Source organism: Canis lupus, chromosome 30 (genome assembly GCF_003254725.2).
Source record: "Canis lupus dingo isolate Sandy chromosome 30, ASM325472v2, whole genome shotgun sequence".
NCBI lineage: Eukaryota > Metazoa > Chordata > Mammalia > Carnivora > Canidae > Canis > Canis lupus.
The window spans coordinates 39,231,391-39,246,685 of NC_064272.1; the positions used below are offsets into that span (position 1 = coordinate 39,231,391).

The window sequence follows — 15,295 nt, forward strand, 5'->3', positions numbered from 1 at the left end:
TTTTTTTTTAAGTTATAGCAATTCTAGTGGATGGGAAGTTATATATCTCATTATGGTTTTGATTTCTGTATCCTTAATGAGTAATGATGCTGAATATCTTTTCATGTGTTTATTGGCCATTTATATATCTTTTTTGGAGAAATGTCTATTCGAATCCTTTGCACATTTAAAAATTAGATTATCGGGGTGCCTGGTTGGCTCAGTTGGTTAAATGTCTGCTTTTGGCTCAGGTCATGATCCCAAGGTCCTGGGAACAAGCCCCATGTTGGGCTTCTGGATCACCAGGGAGCCTGCTTCTTCCTTTCCCCTCTACTTGTGATCTCTCTCTCTCTCTCTCTCAACCTAAGTAAAAAATTTTAAAAATCTTATATTTATCCTTTTATTGTAAGAGTTTTTATATATTCTGGATACAAGTCATTTATGAAATACATGATTTATAAATATTTCTCCCATTCTCTTGAATTGTCTTTTTACTTTCTTGATAATTCTTTTTTGAAGCATAAATGTTTTTATCTTATTTTTTGTTGTTTGTACTTTGGGTGTTTTTTTTTTTTTTTTTAAGATTTTATTTATTTATTTATTTATTTATTTATTTATTTATTTATTTATTCATGAGAGACACAGGCAGAGACATAGGTAGAGGAAGAAGCAGGGTCCCTGTGGGGAGCCTAATATGGGACTTGATCTCAAGACTCCAGGATCGTGACCTGAGCCAAAAACAGATGCTCAACCACTGAGCCACCCAGGTGCCCCTGCTTTGGGTGTTATATCCAAGAAATCATTGCCAGATCCAAGTTCATGATGATTTACTCCTATTTCTTCTAAATATGAGTTCTTAAAATTAGGTCTGTGATCCATTTTGAGTTAATTTTTTTAAGAGGGGTTAGGGAGAGGGGAGAGAGAGAATCCCAAGCAGGCTCCATACCCATTGTAGCATCTGACATGGGGCTTGATCTCATGACCCTGATATCATAACCTGAGTCAAAATCAAGAGTCAGTTGCTTTAATCAGCTGAGCCACCCAGGCACCCCTCTATTGAGTTAATGTTTGTATATGGTTTGAGGTAGAGGTTCAGCTTCATGCTTTTGCATTCAGATATCCAGTTGTCACAGACCATTGGATTATCTTGGCACCCTTGAAGAATATAGTTGACTGTAAATGTAAGGTTTTGTTTCTGGACTTTCAATCTATTCCAGTGGTTTATTCACCACTCTTTATGCCAGTAAGTTTTGAAGTCATGAAGTGTGAGTTCTCCAACTTTGTGCTTCCTATTCAAGATTGTTTTGGCTCTTCTGGGTCCCTTGCACTTCTATATTAATTTTAGGATCAGCTTGTCAATTTCTACAAAAACAATCCAGCTGGGATTTTGATGGAGATTGTGTTGAATCTATATTATGAATCTGTAAATCAGGTTGGAGATTTTATAGTAATATATTCTCCAGTCTATGAACATGGAAGTCTTTCCATTTAGGTGTTCTCTTTAATTTCTTTCAATGATGTTTTATATTTTTTAGTGTATGTCTCCCACTTTTGCTAAATTTGTTCCTAAGCCTTTATTTTTTTGGATACTACTGTAGATGAAATTATTTTCTTTCGTTTTTGGATTGTTCATTACTAGTGTATGGAAATACAATTGATTTATATTATGCAACCTCACTGAACTATTAGTTCAACCAGTAGTTTTGATAGTTGTTAATTATTACTGGTAATTTTTTTATATAAAATTATATCATCTACAAATAGTAATAGTTTTATTTCTTCCTTTCCAATCTGGATGCCTTTTATGTCTTTTCTTACATAAGCCCTGGCTAAAACCTTCAGCACAATATTAAATAGAAGAGATGAGAGTGGACATCCTTGTCTTGTTCCTGATCTTAGAGGGAAAACTCTCAGTTTTCAGTGTTAGGTGTGATATTGCCTGTGGGGTTTTGTAACTGTCCTTTATCAGGTTGATGAAGTTTCCTTTTATTCCTAGTTTGTTGATTGTTTTTGTCATGAAGGAGTTAACAGTTTATTGAGACTTTTCAGTGTATGCCAGGCCCTATGCTCAGTGCTTTAGATAGTATTTAATTTTCATTACTGTACTGTGAGATACTGTTATTTTATCTTCCTTTTGCTGGTAAGTAGTAGAGTCAGACTGCTTGGTTTCAAAACTTGTGTACTCAACCATTATCCATTAAATTCCCTGTACAAACTATGTTGAATTATCCATGTGCTTTTGTCCGTTCTGGTTTTCTCCTCCTAAATATGCATGCTCTCTCTCTTTCCCCAGTACAAACCTACCATAGCCCTTTGTACCTGTCACTATCATAGTACTGTGTTGTGATTGTTTGCATATAGTCCTCTCATTTTAGAATCTGTGCTTCTTGAAGTCAAGGACTTTGTCATATTTGTCTTTGAATCTCCAGTGCATAGTGGAGAGACAGGAAAGAGATGTGTCACAGAAGCCAAGGGATTCGTTTCAAAAGAGTGGAAGCAGTCAGCAGTGTCAGATACTGCAGAGAGAGAAAGTAAAATAAGGTTCACAGAATGACTATGGGTTTCATCTTTTAGTGATTTCATCAAGAGTGGTTTTTTTTTTTTTTTTTAGTAGCAGTGGAGACTGAAGCAAGATTGGGATAAATTGAACAGTGAATGGGAGATGAAGAGACTCTCAAGTAGAGACTGTCACCACTCTTGTGAGAGTTGAACTGCGAAGGGGAAGAATGAGTTTAGGATGCTACATAGAAGGCGACGTAAAGGTATTTTTTTTTTAAAAGGGGAGGTACTTGAGTATGCAAATATACAGAGGTGGTAAGAGAAAGAACAAGAAATGGAGAGAGGACTAAGAGAAGGAACAGTGTTTCCTGTAGACACAGGAGATTTGTATAAGGACACAGGATTTTCCTTGAGTGGCCTCTTCATTCTGAGGGAAGGAGCTACCCATGGACGTAGTCAGAGGTAAATATATGGGTGTAAATTAGGAAATATAGGGAGCTCCCCTTTTTCCCTGGAGTAGAAAACAAAATTGTTGGCTTAGAGATACTGTGGTTAGTGATGTTCTGCAAATAGGCAACAGGGGTGAGATGTGGAGTTTGAGGGGAATTATGAATGTTTAATATCTGCTGTGAGGCAGGGGAGAGGTTGCTTGCCAGAAACATAAATGTTGTTTGAGGGCCTCTTTCTTCTCTGTCTCCATGTAAATTGCCAAAACAGATATATGGTCAGAAATAATACAGATGGTACAAAAGGATTTACAGTGCAAAGTAAGTCTTCCCTTCGCTTCAGATCCCGTCCCTATTTTCAGAAGGAAGTACCATTTCCAGTTCATTTACTTTCAAATTGACTTTGCAAATATGCGTATAAATATATATGGAATTTATTTTAATCCATGAAAACTTACTGTTTGACTTCCTGCTTTTTCATTGTGCTTCTGTAACTTGGAGATCTCTCCATACGCTTTTATCTACTTCATGTTTACAGCTGCAGGATATTTTGTATATGAATATTATATAAATTATGTAACCTGCCTTTCAATGAATTCCATTGTTTATGCCCATAAAATGATGAATAAATTCTACCTTTAAAAAGTAGAAAATCATTATAATACCTTAATTCTGTGCCTTAATTTTGGATTTACATACAAATCCAAAATTTGGATTGTACATACAAAATTTGGATTACATACAAATCCAAAATTTGGATTGTACATACACACATTGAATAAGCTGATAATATGTGTATGTATACCAAAACTGAGATGTTTTCAAAATATAAAGATATCTTGAATATTCAAAAGTGATATCCTTAGTTATCATGCTCAGATATTTCTGGGATTGAGTGATAAGTATCTTGTTTTTAGGTTTGCTATTTTGTACACTGCTGCAAAATCATTCCTGTATGTGACTCTTATACATGTGCATGAGATTCTCCGGTGCATATACCTGTGAATGGAATTGCTGAGTGATAGGGTAATAAATAATAAATTTAAAGAGATAATACAAAATTGATTTACAGAGTGATTGGAAATAAATCACTAAAAAAAAAGCAAAAAAAAAATAAAAAAAAAGGAAATAAATCACTATCACCATTTAATAAGAGATCCTGTTTTACAATCTCTTTAATAGGGTTTTCAGACTTAAATTTTGCTAGTTAAATAATCTAAAATACTATTTGTGATCTTAAAAACTAAAAATTGAGGTATAATTTTTGATTTTACAATAAAATGCATAGATCTTATACAGTTTAATGAGTTTTGACAAATACATTTACCTATGTAATCCATGTAAAGCATTTTTATTACTTTTTAAGTTCCCTAAGACTCCTTCCTTGACATTGTGACCTCTCACCAGAGCAAACCACTTTTCTGAAATGTCTTGTTTTTTTTTTTAAGAAATTCATCTGTACTCACCTCACCAACTTCTTTCCTCCCATTCTCTTTTTTTCTCTCTTTTTTAATGTCTCTTAAAAACATTGTAAAAAATAACAAATTTATCATCTTAGCCATTTCTAAGTATACAGTTCGGTGGTATTAAGAAGTTTAAGGAAAAAAAAAAAAGTTTAAGAATGTTGTGCATTTATCATCATCTTCCATCCCCATAACTCTTTTTTCATCTTGTAAAACAAACTCTATATGCAGTAAACAACAAATCTCCATTTTTCTTTCCCCCAGTTCCTGGCAATTACCAGAATTACTTTCTGTCTTTATGATTTTCACTTCTCTAAGTATCTCATGTGAGTGGAATCATGCAGTATTTGTCTTTTATAACTGGCGTTTTCATTTAGCATCATGTCCTCAAGGTTCATCCATGTTGTAGCATATGACACAATATTCTTCCTTTATGAGGCTGAATGATATTCCAATGTAGGTATATACCACATTGTTCATGCATGGATAAGCCAATACTTGGTCGCTTCCATGTTTTAACTTTTGTGAAAAATGCTCCTGTGAGCAGGGAGTACAAATAGCACTTTGCGACCCTGCTTTCAATTCTTTTGGGTATATATTCAGCAGTGAAGTTGCTGGATCATATGGTAATTTTGTTTTTAATTTTTGAGGGACTGCCATGTAGTTTTAAACAGCAACGATACCATTTAAATTCCTCTAACAGTGCACAGTTCCAATTTCTCCACATCATCATCAGCACTTGTTTTCTATTTTTTGTTTTAATAGTAGCGATCTGAATGGATATAAAGTAATATCTCATTGTAGTTTTGACTTGCATTTCCCTAGTGATCAGTGATGTTGAGCATCTTTTCATGTGCTTACTGGTATTCATATATCTTCTCGGAGAAATGTCTATTCAAATCCTTTGCCCATTTTTGAATTGGATTGTTGCTATTGTTGAGTTTTAGGAGTTCTATTTTTCTGGATATTAGTCCTTTATCAGATACATGATTTGCAGCTATTTTCTCCTATGTTGTGGCTGTCTTTTTAACTCTATGGATAGTGTCTTTTCATGTGCAAGATTAAAAAATTTTCATGAGGTCCAATTTGTTTTTACTTTTGTTACCTGTGCCTTTGGTATCATATCCAAGAAATCACTGCCAAACCCAATGTCATGGAGCTTCTGTCCTATCTTTTCTTCTAAGAGTTTCATTGTTTTAGATCTTACCTTTAGATATATGATTTTTTTAAAGATTTTATTTATTTATTCATGAGAGAGACAGAGGCAGAGACACAGGCAGAGGGAGGAGAAACAGGCTCCATGCAGGAGCCTGATGCGGGACTTGATCCTGGAACTCCAGGATCATGTTCTGAGCTGAAGGCAGATGCTCAACCACCGAGCCACCCAGGTGTCCCATGATCCATTTTGAATTAAGTTTTATACATGTTGTTATGCATGTAAGGGTCCAGCTTTATTCTTTTGCAAGTTTACCCAGTTTTCCCAGCACCACTGTTGAAAAGAGTTTCTTTTTCTCATTAATTACTTTGATGACTGTCAAAAATTAGTTGGCTATATATGCGTATGTCTATTACTGAGCTCTGTGTTCTGTTTTATTGACATTTTTTTCTCTTTGCTGATACTATATCAATTACAGTAGTTTAATAGTAAGTTTTGAAGTGAAATTGTGTTCTTCTTAAAGATTTATTTTGACTCTTCTAGTCCATTGTGTATTCATACACAGTTTAGAATTGACTTCTCCATAGAGATTTTATTTTTTTTACTTATTTTTTTAAAAGATTTATTTATTTATTTATTCATTCATTCATTCATTCATTCATTCATGAGAGACACAGAGAGAGAGAGACAAACAGACAGACAGACAGGCAGAGGGAGAAGCAGGCTCCTCGAGGGGATCCCGATGTGGGACTTGATCCCGGGACTCCAGGATCATGCCCTGAGCTGAAGGCAGGGGCTCAACCGCTGAGGCACTGAGGTGTCCCCTATTATGACATTTAAAAAAATATTTCATTTCCATTGTTCATTACTAGAATGTAAAAATACAACTGAATTTTGTATATTGGCCTTTTTTAGTTCTAGTAGCTTTGTATGGGTTTTTTGTTTTATCAGTTTTGATTTTCTAGGCTTTGTTATGATATGTATATATGTAAAGACAGTTTTCATCCTATCAACCTGTATTCCTTTTTTTTTGCCTCATTTTACTGACTAGGACCCCTAGTACAATATTGAATAGAAGTGGTGAGAGCAGATGTCCTTGGCTTGTTACTGAGTTTAGGAGGAAAGTTTTCAGGCTTTCACCATGAAGTTGTTATCCTCAGGTTGAGTAGCTCCTTCTATTCTTCATTTGCTGAAAGGTTTCTTTTTTCTTCTTTTAATCCTAAATTAAATGATATTGGATTCTAATTGTGGTGTTAAAAGAATTTTTTAAAGGATTTTTAAAAGGGTGTTATAATCATGACTCATACAGATATAAAACTAACACTTGTCAAATGTTTAGCTCACTAGTTAATGAGGAAACTGCTAAGATGTTAAAGTCAGTTCAGAGGTAGACTTGAAGACTCGCTCATTTGTATGCAGTAAAGGAACGCTGAAATGAAATTTTCAAATAGATGCAAAAACTGATCTATCTCTTGGGCAGTTATCACTTGTAATTTAGTGGACACAACTAATTTGGTCTTTAGTGCTCAAGAATAGTTCACATTATTATCAATTTTCTACAATTTTTATATTGAAAAATTGCTCAAAGGCAATGAAAGGTAGCGGTAATGTATGAGCTAGAGAGAACTATAGGCAGGTTTTTCTTTTTTGATCTGTTTTCAAAGCTTTTTACTGACAAAGAGTTTTGCTTTGAATTTCTATGATCTCCAGTGATATTGACTTTGTTCATACATTTATTGATTATATGCATATACTCTGATGTTCTATGCATATATTCTGATGTTAAATGCCTCATCAGTCTCTGTTGTCCATTTTTCTGGCCGTGTTTTGAGTGTGTGTGTTACTGCTTTATATGTTCTTGATAATAATGCATTATAAGTTGGGTGTATTGTAAATACTTTCTCCTAGTTTATAACTTATATTTTCACTTCTTTAAGGTATATTTTGAACAATGGTTCTTAATTTTAGTACAGTCAAATTTCTCATCTTGTTTAAGAAATCTTTCCTGATGCTAAGGTTAGAAGATACTCATCTTTTCCACTAAGTATTTTAAAGTTATTTTTGACATTTAAGTACTTAATCCATCTGGTGTTGATTTTTCATATGGTATGATGTTAGGATCAAATTGCATCTTTTTTTAAGAACATAGATGTGATGGACTGAATGTTTGTGTCTCCCTAGACTATGTTGAAACCCCAGTGTGCTGGTATTTGGGATGGGGCCTTTGGGAAGGAATTATAGTGTTAGATGAAGTTGTGAAGGTGGGGCCCTGGTCCAGTGGGAACAGAGCATTGATAAAAAGGGATATTACAGAACTTTCTGTCTCTTTCTCCTCCCTCTGTAAAGACATAGCCAGAAGGTGGCCACCTGTAAGCAGAAAGAGAACTTTCACCAGAACCAGACCGTGCTGGCACCCTCATCTCAGACTTCTAGCCTCTAGAACTGTGAGAAAATACTGCTGTTGTTTAATCCACCCAGTTTATGGTATTTTGTTAAGGTAGTTTGAATGGACTAAAACATTTTGTTTCACATTTACTGCGTGGTACTTGTTACTTTTCTTTGTCAAACGCTGCTTGTGTGGGGAGGATGAGGTTCAGCCCCATGATGTCAGGGGCAGGAGTTGGAGAGTCCCAGGTACCGGGAACTTGAGTCTGTCACTCCTCACCCTGTACATTAAAACCTCAGGTCACTTCTTTACCTGTTTCTTTTGAGGAGGTGGTTGCCTTTAGGAGGAGGCACTGCTGTGATTACTCACCCAAGGGCTTATGTTAGAGGAGAAGGTGGTGGGGAGCAGCAGCCAGGGAAGGCTAGTGTGTATTCAACTGTTTTTCTAAGCTCCTATATTCTGAGGACCTGAGGTCTGAATAACGCACATATGGGGCCAGGTTGAGTGCACCTAGGTGCTGGGGCATAAGAAAAGCAAAAACTAGAACTCAGTAATTATTCTTCTGTTTTGTTAATCCCACAGCCTTGGGGAACTGCCTCTTGCCGCAGGCCAAAGCCACCATTCCACACATACCAGATCGAAAGGGGTCCTTGTCCCCCTAGGTGTTTCTCGCTTTTTCTGTGTAACTTACCCATGGGCTGATCTCCCGAGACAGGGTCAGTAGTGTTGCTCATTCAGCATCTTGGCAGGAATTGGAGCCGGCATAAAATTTTTCTTAGCTTTCTTAGGCTTCCTTTACATAGTTACAGGTGACTTTAATCTGACAAAAAAAGAGTTTGTTCAAGGTTCTTCAGTCAGCTGCAGGACTTCTTCCCTGCTGCGCCTGAAGCCTTCCGCAGAGGCCAGTAGAGGTGAGGCTGGCTGTAGCAGAGTCCCACAGTATCTTTTTGCTCATCCATTGGCGTTTCACTGATTGTTCACCCAGCCCTGCTTGCCTTTTTGAATAGGTGGACCCAAAAGGTCCTTTAGGCGGTGTGCCTTGCTTCTAAGAGAGTCTCTGGCTCAAAGTGGCTCTCCTTCTGCTTAGTAATATTACTTTATTTTTTTATTTTTATTTTGTAAAGATTTTATTTATTTATTTATGAGAGAAACAGAGAGAGAGGCGGAGACACAGGCAGAGGGAGAAGCAGGCTCCATACTTCGGAGCCCGATGCGGGACTCGATCCTGGAACCCCAGGATCACGCCCTGGGCTGAAGATGCTCAATCCCTGAGCCACCCAGGCGTCCCAGTAATATTACTTTATTTATTTATTTATTTTTTAATTTTATTTATTTATGATAGTCACATAGAGAGAGAGAGAGAGAGAGGCAGAGACACAGGCAGAGGGAGAAGCAGGCTCCATGCACCGGGAGCCCGACGTGGGATTCGATCCCGGGTCTCCAGGATCGCGCCCTGGGCCAAAGGCAGGCGCCAAACCGCTGCGCCACCCAGGGATCCCTATATTACTTTAAATTCTAATTTCAGACAGTTCTTCTCGCTCAGAACGACCCATGAATTTGTGAGTATTGTATTGCATCTTTCATGTAAATTTTGTATTCTGCTTATAATGAGTATGTTGATGTTAAAATCTTTTAAGTCATTTACATCAAGGAAACTTCCTCCTCCAAGAGAATGTATTGTATTTATTCTGTCGTTTTGCTTGACTGTCTGCTCTATCTCTACCCCCACAAAAGAATCTGTGGGCTTTACAATGCTGCCTTCCATGATAAACCCCAATGTTGTACTTATTTTTCTTCTTCCCCTGGGATTCCAGAGAAGAGGCAGGATCTGTTTCTCACTTAGTTTTGACAGAGGAAGGCTGGGTCGGAGGTCCCAGAGGGGCCTCATAGGACAGCCAGGAAGGCCCTTAGCTTTGCGCAGGTAGAAGTCAATCACAAGCTAGGAGGAAGTGAGAGCAGAGTTTTCTAAGTGATAGAGTCCGGCAGATGGAGTGTCTGGGAGACTCAGAGGAGGATAAGTGAGTCTCCCCACTGTTTGGGATTAGGAGTTTATACTGGAAAGGAAAGGGGTCCAGGGTACATGTTTGTTCAGGAATCCAGGGTAGGATCTGATCAAAGGTGAGTGTCAGGTGAGCAGTAAATATTATTCCATAAATTAATAATTCCATAAATTAGCAAAAGTAGGGGGTATTGGTACCAGGGTCAACTGAGCTTTGAAACCATTGTCCTGGAACAGGCTTGTGATCCTTTTCTTAGACGTTGTCAGGAGTAGAGGGGCCTAGGAAAGAATTTGAGAATGGCTAACTTTCTTGCTTCACCCTTTTGGTGGAATCATAGCTTCTTTGGTTTACTCAGATGCAACATGAGATCTAGAGCATGAGTTAATGGGGCCTAGCCAAGAAACAGCAGACATGGAACCTTTCTAAGATGGAATCCCCCCAGTTTCTCTATCTCAGTTTTGTTTGCCTAGCCCTGGCATAGGTCCTGCCAGATTTGCCAAAGAGTAGGTGTTCCATGTTGTTAAATTAACACATAGCAAAGCAGTTAGGGTTTATAACAGGAATTGCATTCTAGATAGAAAAGTATGTACTCGTATCCACCATGGGTCCTGTATTTTGACAGGGTTAGAGTAGTGTGTACGGGCACGTAGAGTCTATAGAACTTGAGGACTGACTAGACATTGGTTGAGGGGAGAAAGAAATCAGGGATGATTCCTAAATTGGGGAATTAAATGGGCGGTGTGCTTATTTCCAGTGCATGTTTGAGTATAGCAAGAACTTGTGGGCTGCTTGGGTGGCTTAGCCGGTGGTGTGTCTGACTCTCAATTTTGGCTCAGGTCACGATCTTGGGATTGTGAGATTGAGCCCTGTGTCGGGCTCCTCAGTGAGCATAGAGCCTCCTTGGGATTCCTTCTCCCTCTGCCCCTCTCCCCTCCCTCTCTTGCACACCAACAAAGAGATAAATAAAATAGAACTTGTGGGGTGGGAGATCGATCTATTCTTGAAATATTTAGTTTGAGGGCTTTCTGAGTTATTCAAGTGGAGATGTGCAGATCTGTGTGCAGTTCTTGGAGAGGAGAGACTTGAGAGAGTTTTTGAGGTTAATAGTTTTTTGGGAGTAATTGAAGAAATTGCTCAGGATTGAGGACAGAAGCCCTGAGCACATCTAGTTTTAGCGGACAAATACAGAGAAAGGCTCTGGGAACGAGATTGAGAGGGAGACACTGAGTGGGGACAAAGGATGTTACAGCAACACCCTTGGTTTCCTCTCTGTCTAGAGACCAGATTTCCCTTTTAGCACCCTGTATTTGATCTTGCCCCCAGATCTTTTTTTGTTTTCAGCACTTTCTACTGGGAGAGATTGTGGATGAAAAATAGCTTTATTTTTGAATCCAGCAATTGCTGGTTTCTTTATATTTCATCTAAATTCTGCTTGAAAACAGAAGACTTTCTTCTTTAGCTCATCTCTCTAACTTCACCTTCTATTATATATAAAAGAAACTGATTGATACCTTGGACATCTGCTTGGAAATTACCTTAGCTAGGAGTAAACAGTTCATTACCAGCATTTTTTTTTTTTTTCTTACCACAAGGAACAGTTTTGCTAAATGTTCTGCCCCTTCATCATAACAGTCTTCTTTCCTCCAGCTTCTGATAATGTTTTACTCCTTTCCGGCCTTTGTAAAATAGCCTCTCAGTGCTCCTCAGGCTTCTGCTGGGAGATCCTTATGGCCCTTCCTGTTTGTGTCTCTCACCCAGTCCCACAGCTGATGTCACATGTCCTATGTTTTTATTATGTCAGCACTTCAGTTCCAGGTGCCAGATTTTGTTCTGGAAACTGTCGCTGTTTAACACACCACCCCAAACCTAGCCTCAGAACCTGCATTGCTTTTCCTAATCAAGCCTTGGAAGCCACTCATTGTCACTTCACCATACTCTTTTGGTTTCACGCAAGTTAAATGTCAGTTTGAATTTAGGAAGGAAATCAGACTCCACATCTTTGTGGGTGAGCCGCAAATTTACACATAGAAGAGCATGTGGATGGGAGATATTTTTGCGGCATATTTGGAAAAAAGTCTGCCGCAGATTTTTTTTTAATATTGTATTTATTTATTCATGAGAGACACAGGCAGAGGGAGAAGCAGGCTCCATGCAAGGAGCCCGACTTGGGACTCGATCCTGGGACTCTGGGACCATGCCCTTAGCTGAAGGCAGACGCTAACCACTGAGCAACCTAGGTGTCCCTGCTGCAGATTGATAAAATAAAATACATACAATTACAAGGGAAACCAATTTTATTTTTTTAAGATTTTATTTATTTATGAAAGACACAAAGAGAGGCAGAGACAGAGGCAGAGGGAGAAGCAGGCTCCACGCAGGGAGCCCGACGTGGGACTCGTTCCCGGGTCTCCAGGATCACGCCCTGAGCCGAAGGCAGATACTCAACTGCAGAGCCACCCAGGCGTCCCACAAGGGAAACCAATTCTATTAGAGTTTTTTTGTTTTTTAATTTGAGAGACAGCGAGAAAGAACATGAGGCTGGGGAGGCGGAGGCAGAGGGAGAAACAGACTCACCGCTGAGCAGGGACCTCAGTGCCTGAGGGCCTGATCCCAGGATTCTGGGATCATGACCTGAGCCAAAGGCAGATGCTTCACTGACTGGGCACCCAGGCACCCAGATACACCATATTAATAAAAGAAAGGATAAGAACCATAAGATCATTTCATTATATGTGGAAAAAGCATTTGACAAAATAACAACATCCACTTATTAAAACCCCAACAAGGAGGTTTAGAGAGAACACCTCAACATACCGCAACATAATAAAGGCCATATATGAAAAATCCACAGCTAATATCATCCTCAATTGGAAAAAAAAAAAAACCTGAGAGGTTTCCCTCTATGGTCAGGAACAAGGCAGGGATGTGCACCCTCACCACTGTTATTTAACATACTACTGGAGGTCCCAGCCATAGCAGTCAGGAAAGGAAGTGAAAGACAAGGCATCCAAATTGGCAAGGAAGAATCAAAGTTTCACTATTGGCCTAACGTGGGGCTCTATCCCAGGGCTCTGGGGTCATGACGTGAGCTGAAGGCAGATGCTTAACCAACTGAGCTACCCAGGTGCCCCTAAATTAAAGTATTATTACCAAACTAGTTGTAATAAAGTATTATGTGTTCATTTAATATGATACACAACAATATGTAGTGGCAGGTCTATAGACATTTTATAAATATAGTAAGTATTAGTAATTTTAGAAGTTGGAGGAAATAAAGGAATAATTTATTTTCCCATCCAAGTTCATAGGTCTCCTGATTCTAGCCACAGACCCTACAGCCTCTCGGATTAATGTAACAGTGTGAGCAGAAGTCACTACTGTGACCACATTCACTGGGGAGAGAATGTAGTGAGGAGAGGGCAGAGACTAAGGGAGAAGACACCATAGGGTAAGTTCTACATACTAGCAGTTATTTACCTTTTAATAAACGAAGGGTTTTATTGCTTTTTGAGTAAAGTCTTAAATATGTTTATGTGATGAGAGAAAGACACTGGTGAAGAGAGAAAGTTGAATATATGGTAAAGGTAAAGGCTGTGTAAAAGGTTTCTGAGAAGGCAGGAAGAGGGTGTGGTCTTGAGGTTGAATAACAGCATGAGTCTTGGACAGGAGGAACAAGTTAAAGGAGTTATGGGTGTTTGTGGGTGCTGTTACCAGGTCACGTGACACTCTGAGAAATATATGTGGATGTGATACATTGGAACACGGGGCGAGGGAGGCCCTGGCAGGCCCCAGAGAACATTAGAGCAGCACTTTGGGGGGAGGGATGTGAGTATCGGGGATAGCATGGCGAGGAAAGAAGATAATGAAACAGGGACAGGAAAAAGTAACTGATCATGTAAGAAGACAAACCTCGCCTAGTTTACAGTTTTGTTTGGTGCCTTCCTTAGACCAGTCATTCTACTGACCTTAGATATTGATAGAAAAGTGGAATGAGAATAAAATGCAGTTATTTATTTGACTTCTGCTTATTTACGGTTAACTTTCTCTAAATATCTTGTTTAGCAATGTGATTAATACCTGTATTGCTTTTGCCACAAAGTAACTCAAACATGAGTGCCCAAGAGCTGCTTTCTCGTGGTTATTTGGGGGTGATATTGAAGAGCAGTGCTTGCGTGTGCTGCTTCCATGCTTACAGCTGGTTGGAAATTGGCCTCGAAGGGTCCATGGTTTTCTCTGTCATTAGCCAACAGATGCTTGCTACAGTGTTTTGCTCCCTGAGTCTTTATTTATTGTGAGGATAATGTATCTCTGTGCACTAAGGAGCAGGGCTCTGCAATACGGTGGCTCGTTTGTGTATAACAAATACCTGCCTTTGGCCACACATTGAGCCTTTTACTAAATGATTTTTTAAAAACAAAGCTGTTTTCAACACCTGGTTGGCATATCTATCTTCATATTGCTTTGATTTTTCTAATAAGTTGATCTTGAATTTAGTATGTCTGTCTTATAGGAGAAATATTTTTTTCTGTTAAAAAATTACTTCAAATCTTCTTGAATCAATAAAAGTTTTAAAACTTGAGGTTGGTACTATGTATCATAAGAAAACCTTAGGTTTTAGGCACAACTAATCATTTATGCATGAGTATGTTACGAAATTATGAATTCATAATATTCTATATATTAGTAGTAGTACTTATATACTAATATGTAAATATATGTACTTGTATATCATTAGATATACATCTCACCACAGCTAAAATATTTTGAAGTATATGTTATATGTAATATACATTGCATATATAATATTACAGATATACATATGTAGAGGTCTTTTTTATTGTGGTAAAATAAAGGCTCTCTCCACAGCCCCTGTCTTCTCTAAATAGCTACTCCTTAGGGGTGCACACATATGCTTGAAGTCCTGTCCTGGAAATAGACTCAGCCATTTGAGCTAAGAATCCTGGAGTTCCAGGAAGGTGAAAAGTGGTCTCTGTGGGTGAGGCCCAGCAAGGCACTTCCTTTTTGCATTGCCCATTACATAAAGAATGGTGTGGCCTCATAAGGGCTAAATCCGTTGCCTTCATGTAAGAGTAGTAGTGATTTTAATAATCCTTTTTTTTAAAGTTTTTATTATTTATCTCTACACCGAATGTGGGGCTTGCACTCACAACCCCGAAATCAAGAGTCACATACTTCTCCAACTGAGCCAGCCAGGTGCCCCTTAATAATCTTTTAATAGAACTACCAAACTTGATTGCCTCTAATTTTATTCCTTCGTTTTGTTGTATGTATGACCTTTTATGGTTCCCAGATTCAATTTCAGTGTCGGGGACAGGGGTTCCCCACACACACAACACCAAGCAATT

At 38.4% G+C, this 15,295-nt stretch overlaps 1 protein-coding gene across 1 annotated transcript in view; it reads left to right on the top strand.

Moving 5' to 3' along the window:
- Positions 1-15,295, top strand: part of PEAK1 (pseudopodium enriched atypical kinase 1) — a 293,402-nt gene that overhangs the window by 53,143 nt on the left and 224,964 nt on the right. The window contains 1 exon segment of the mRNA XM_049104348.1: positions 2,594-2,741. The gene's annotated coding sequence lies outside the window, so the exon portion shown is untranslated.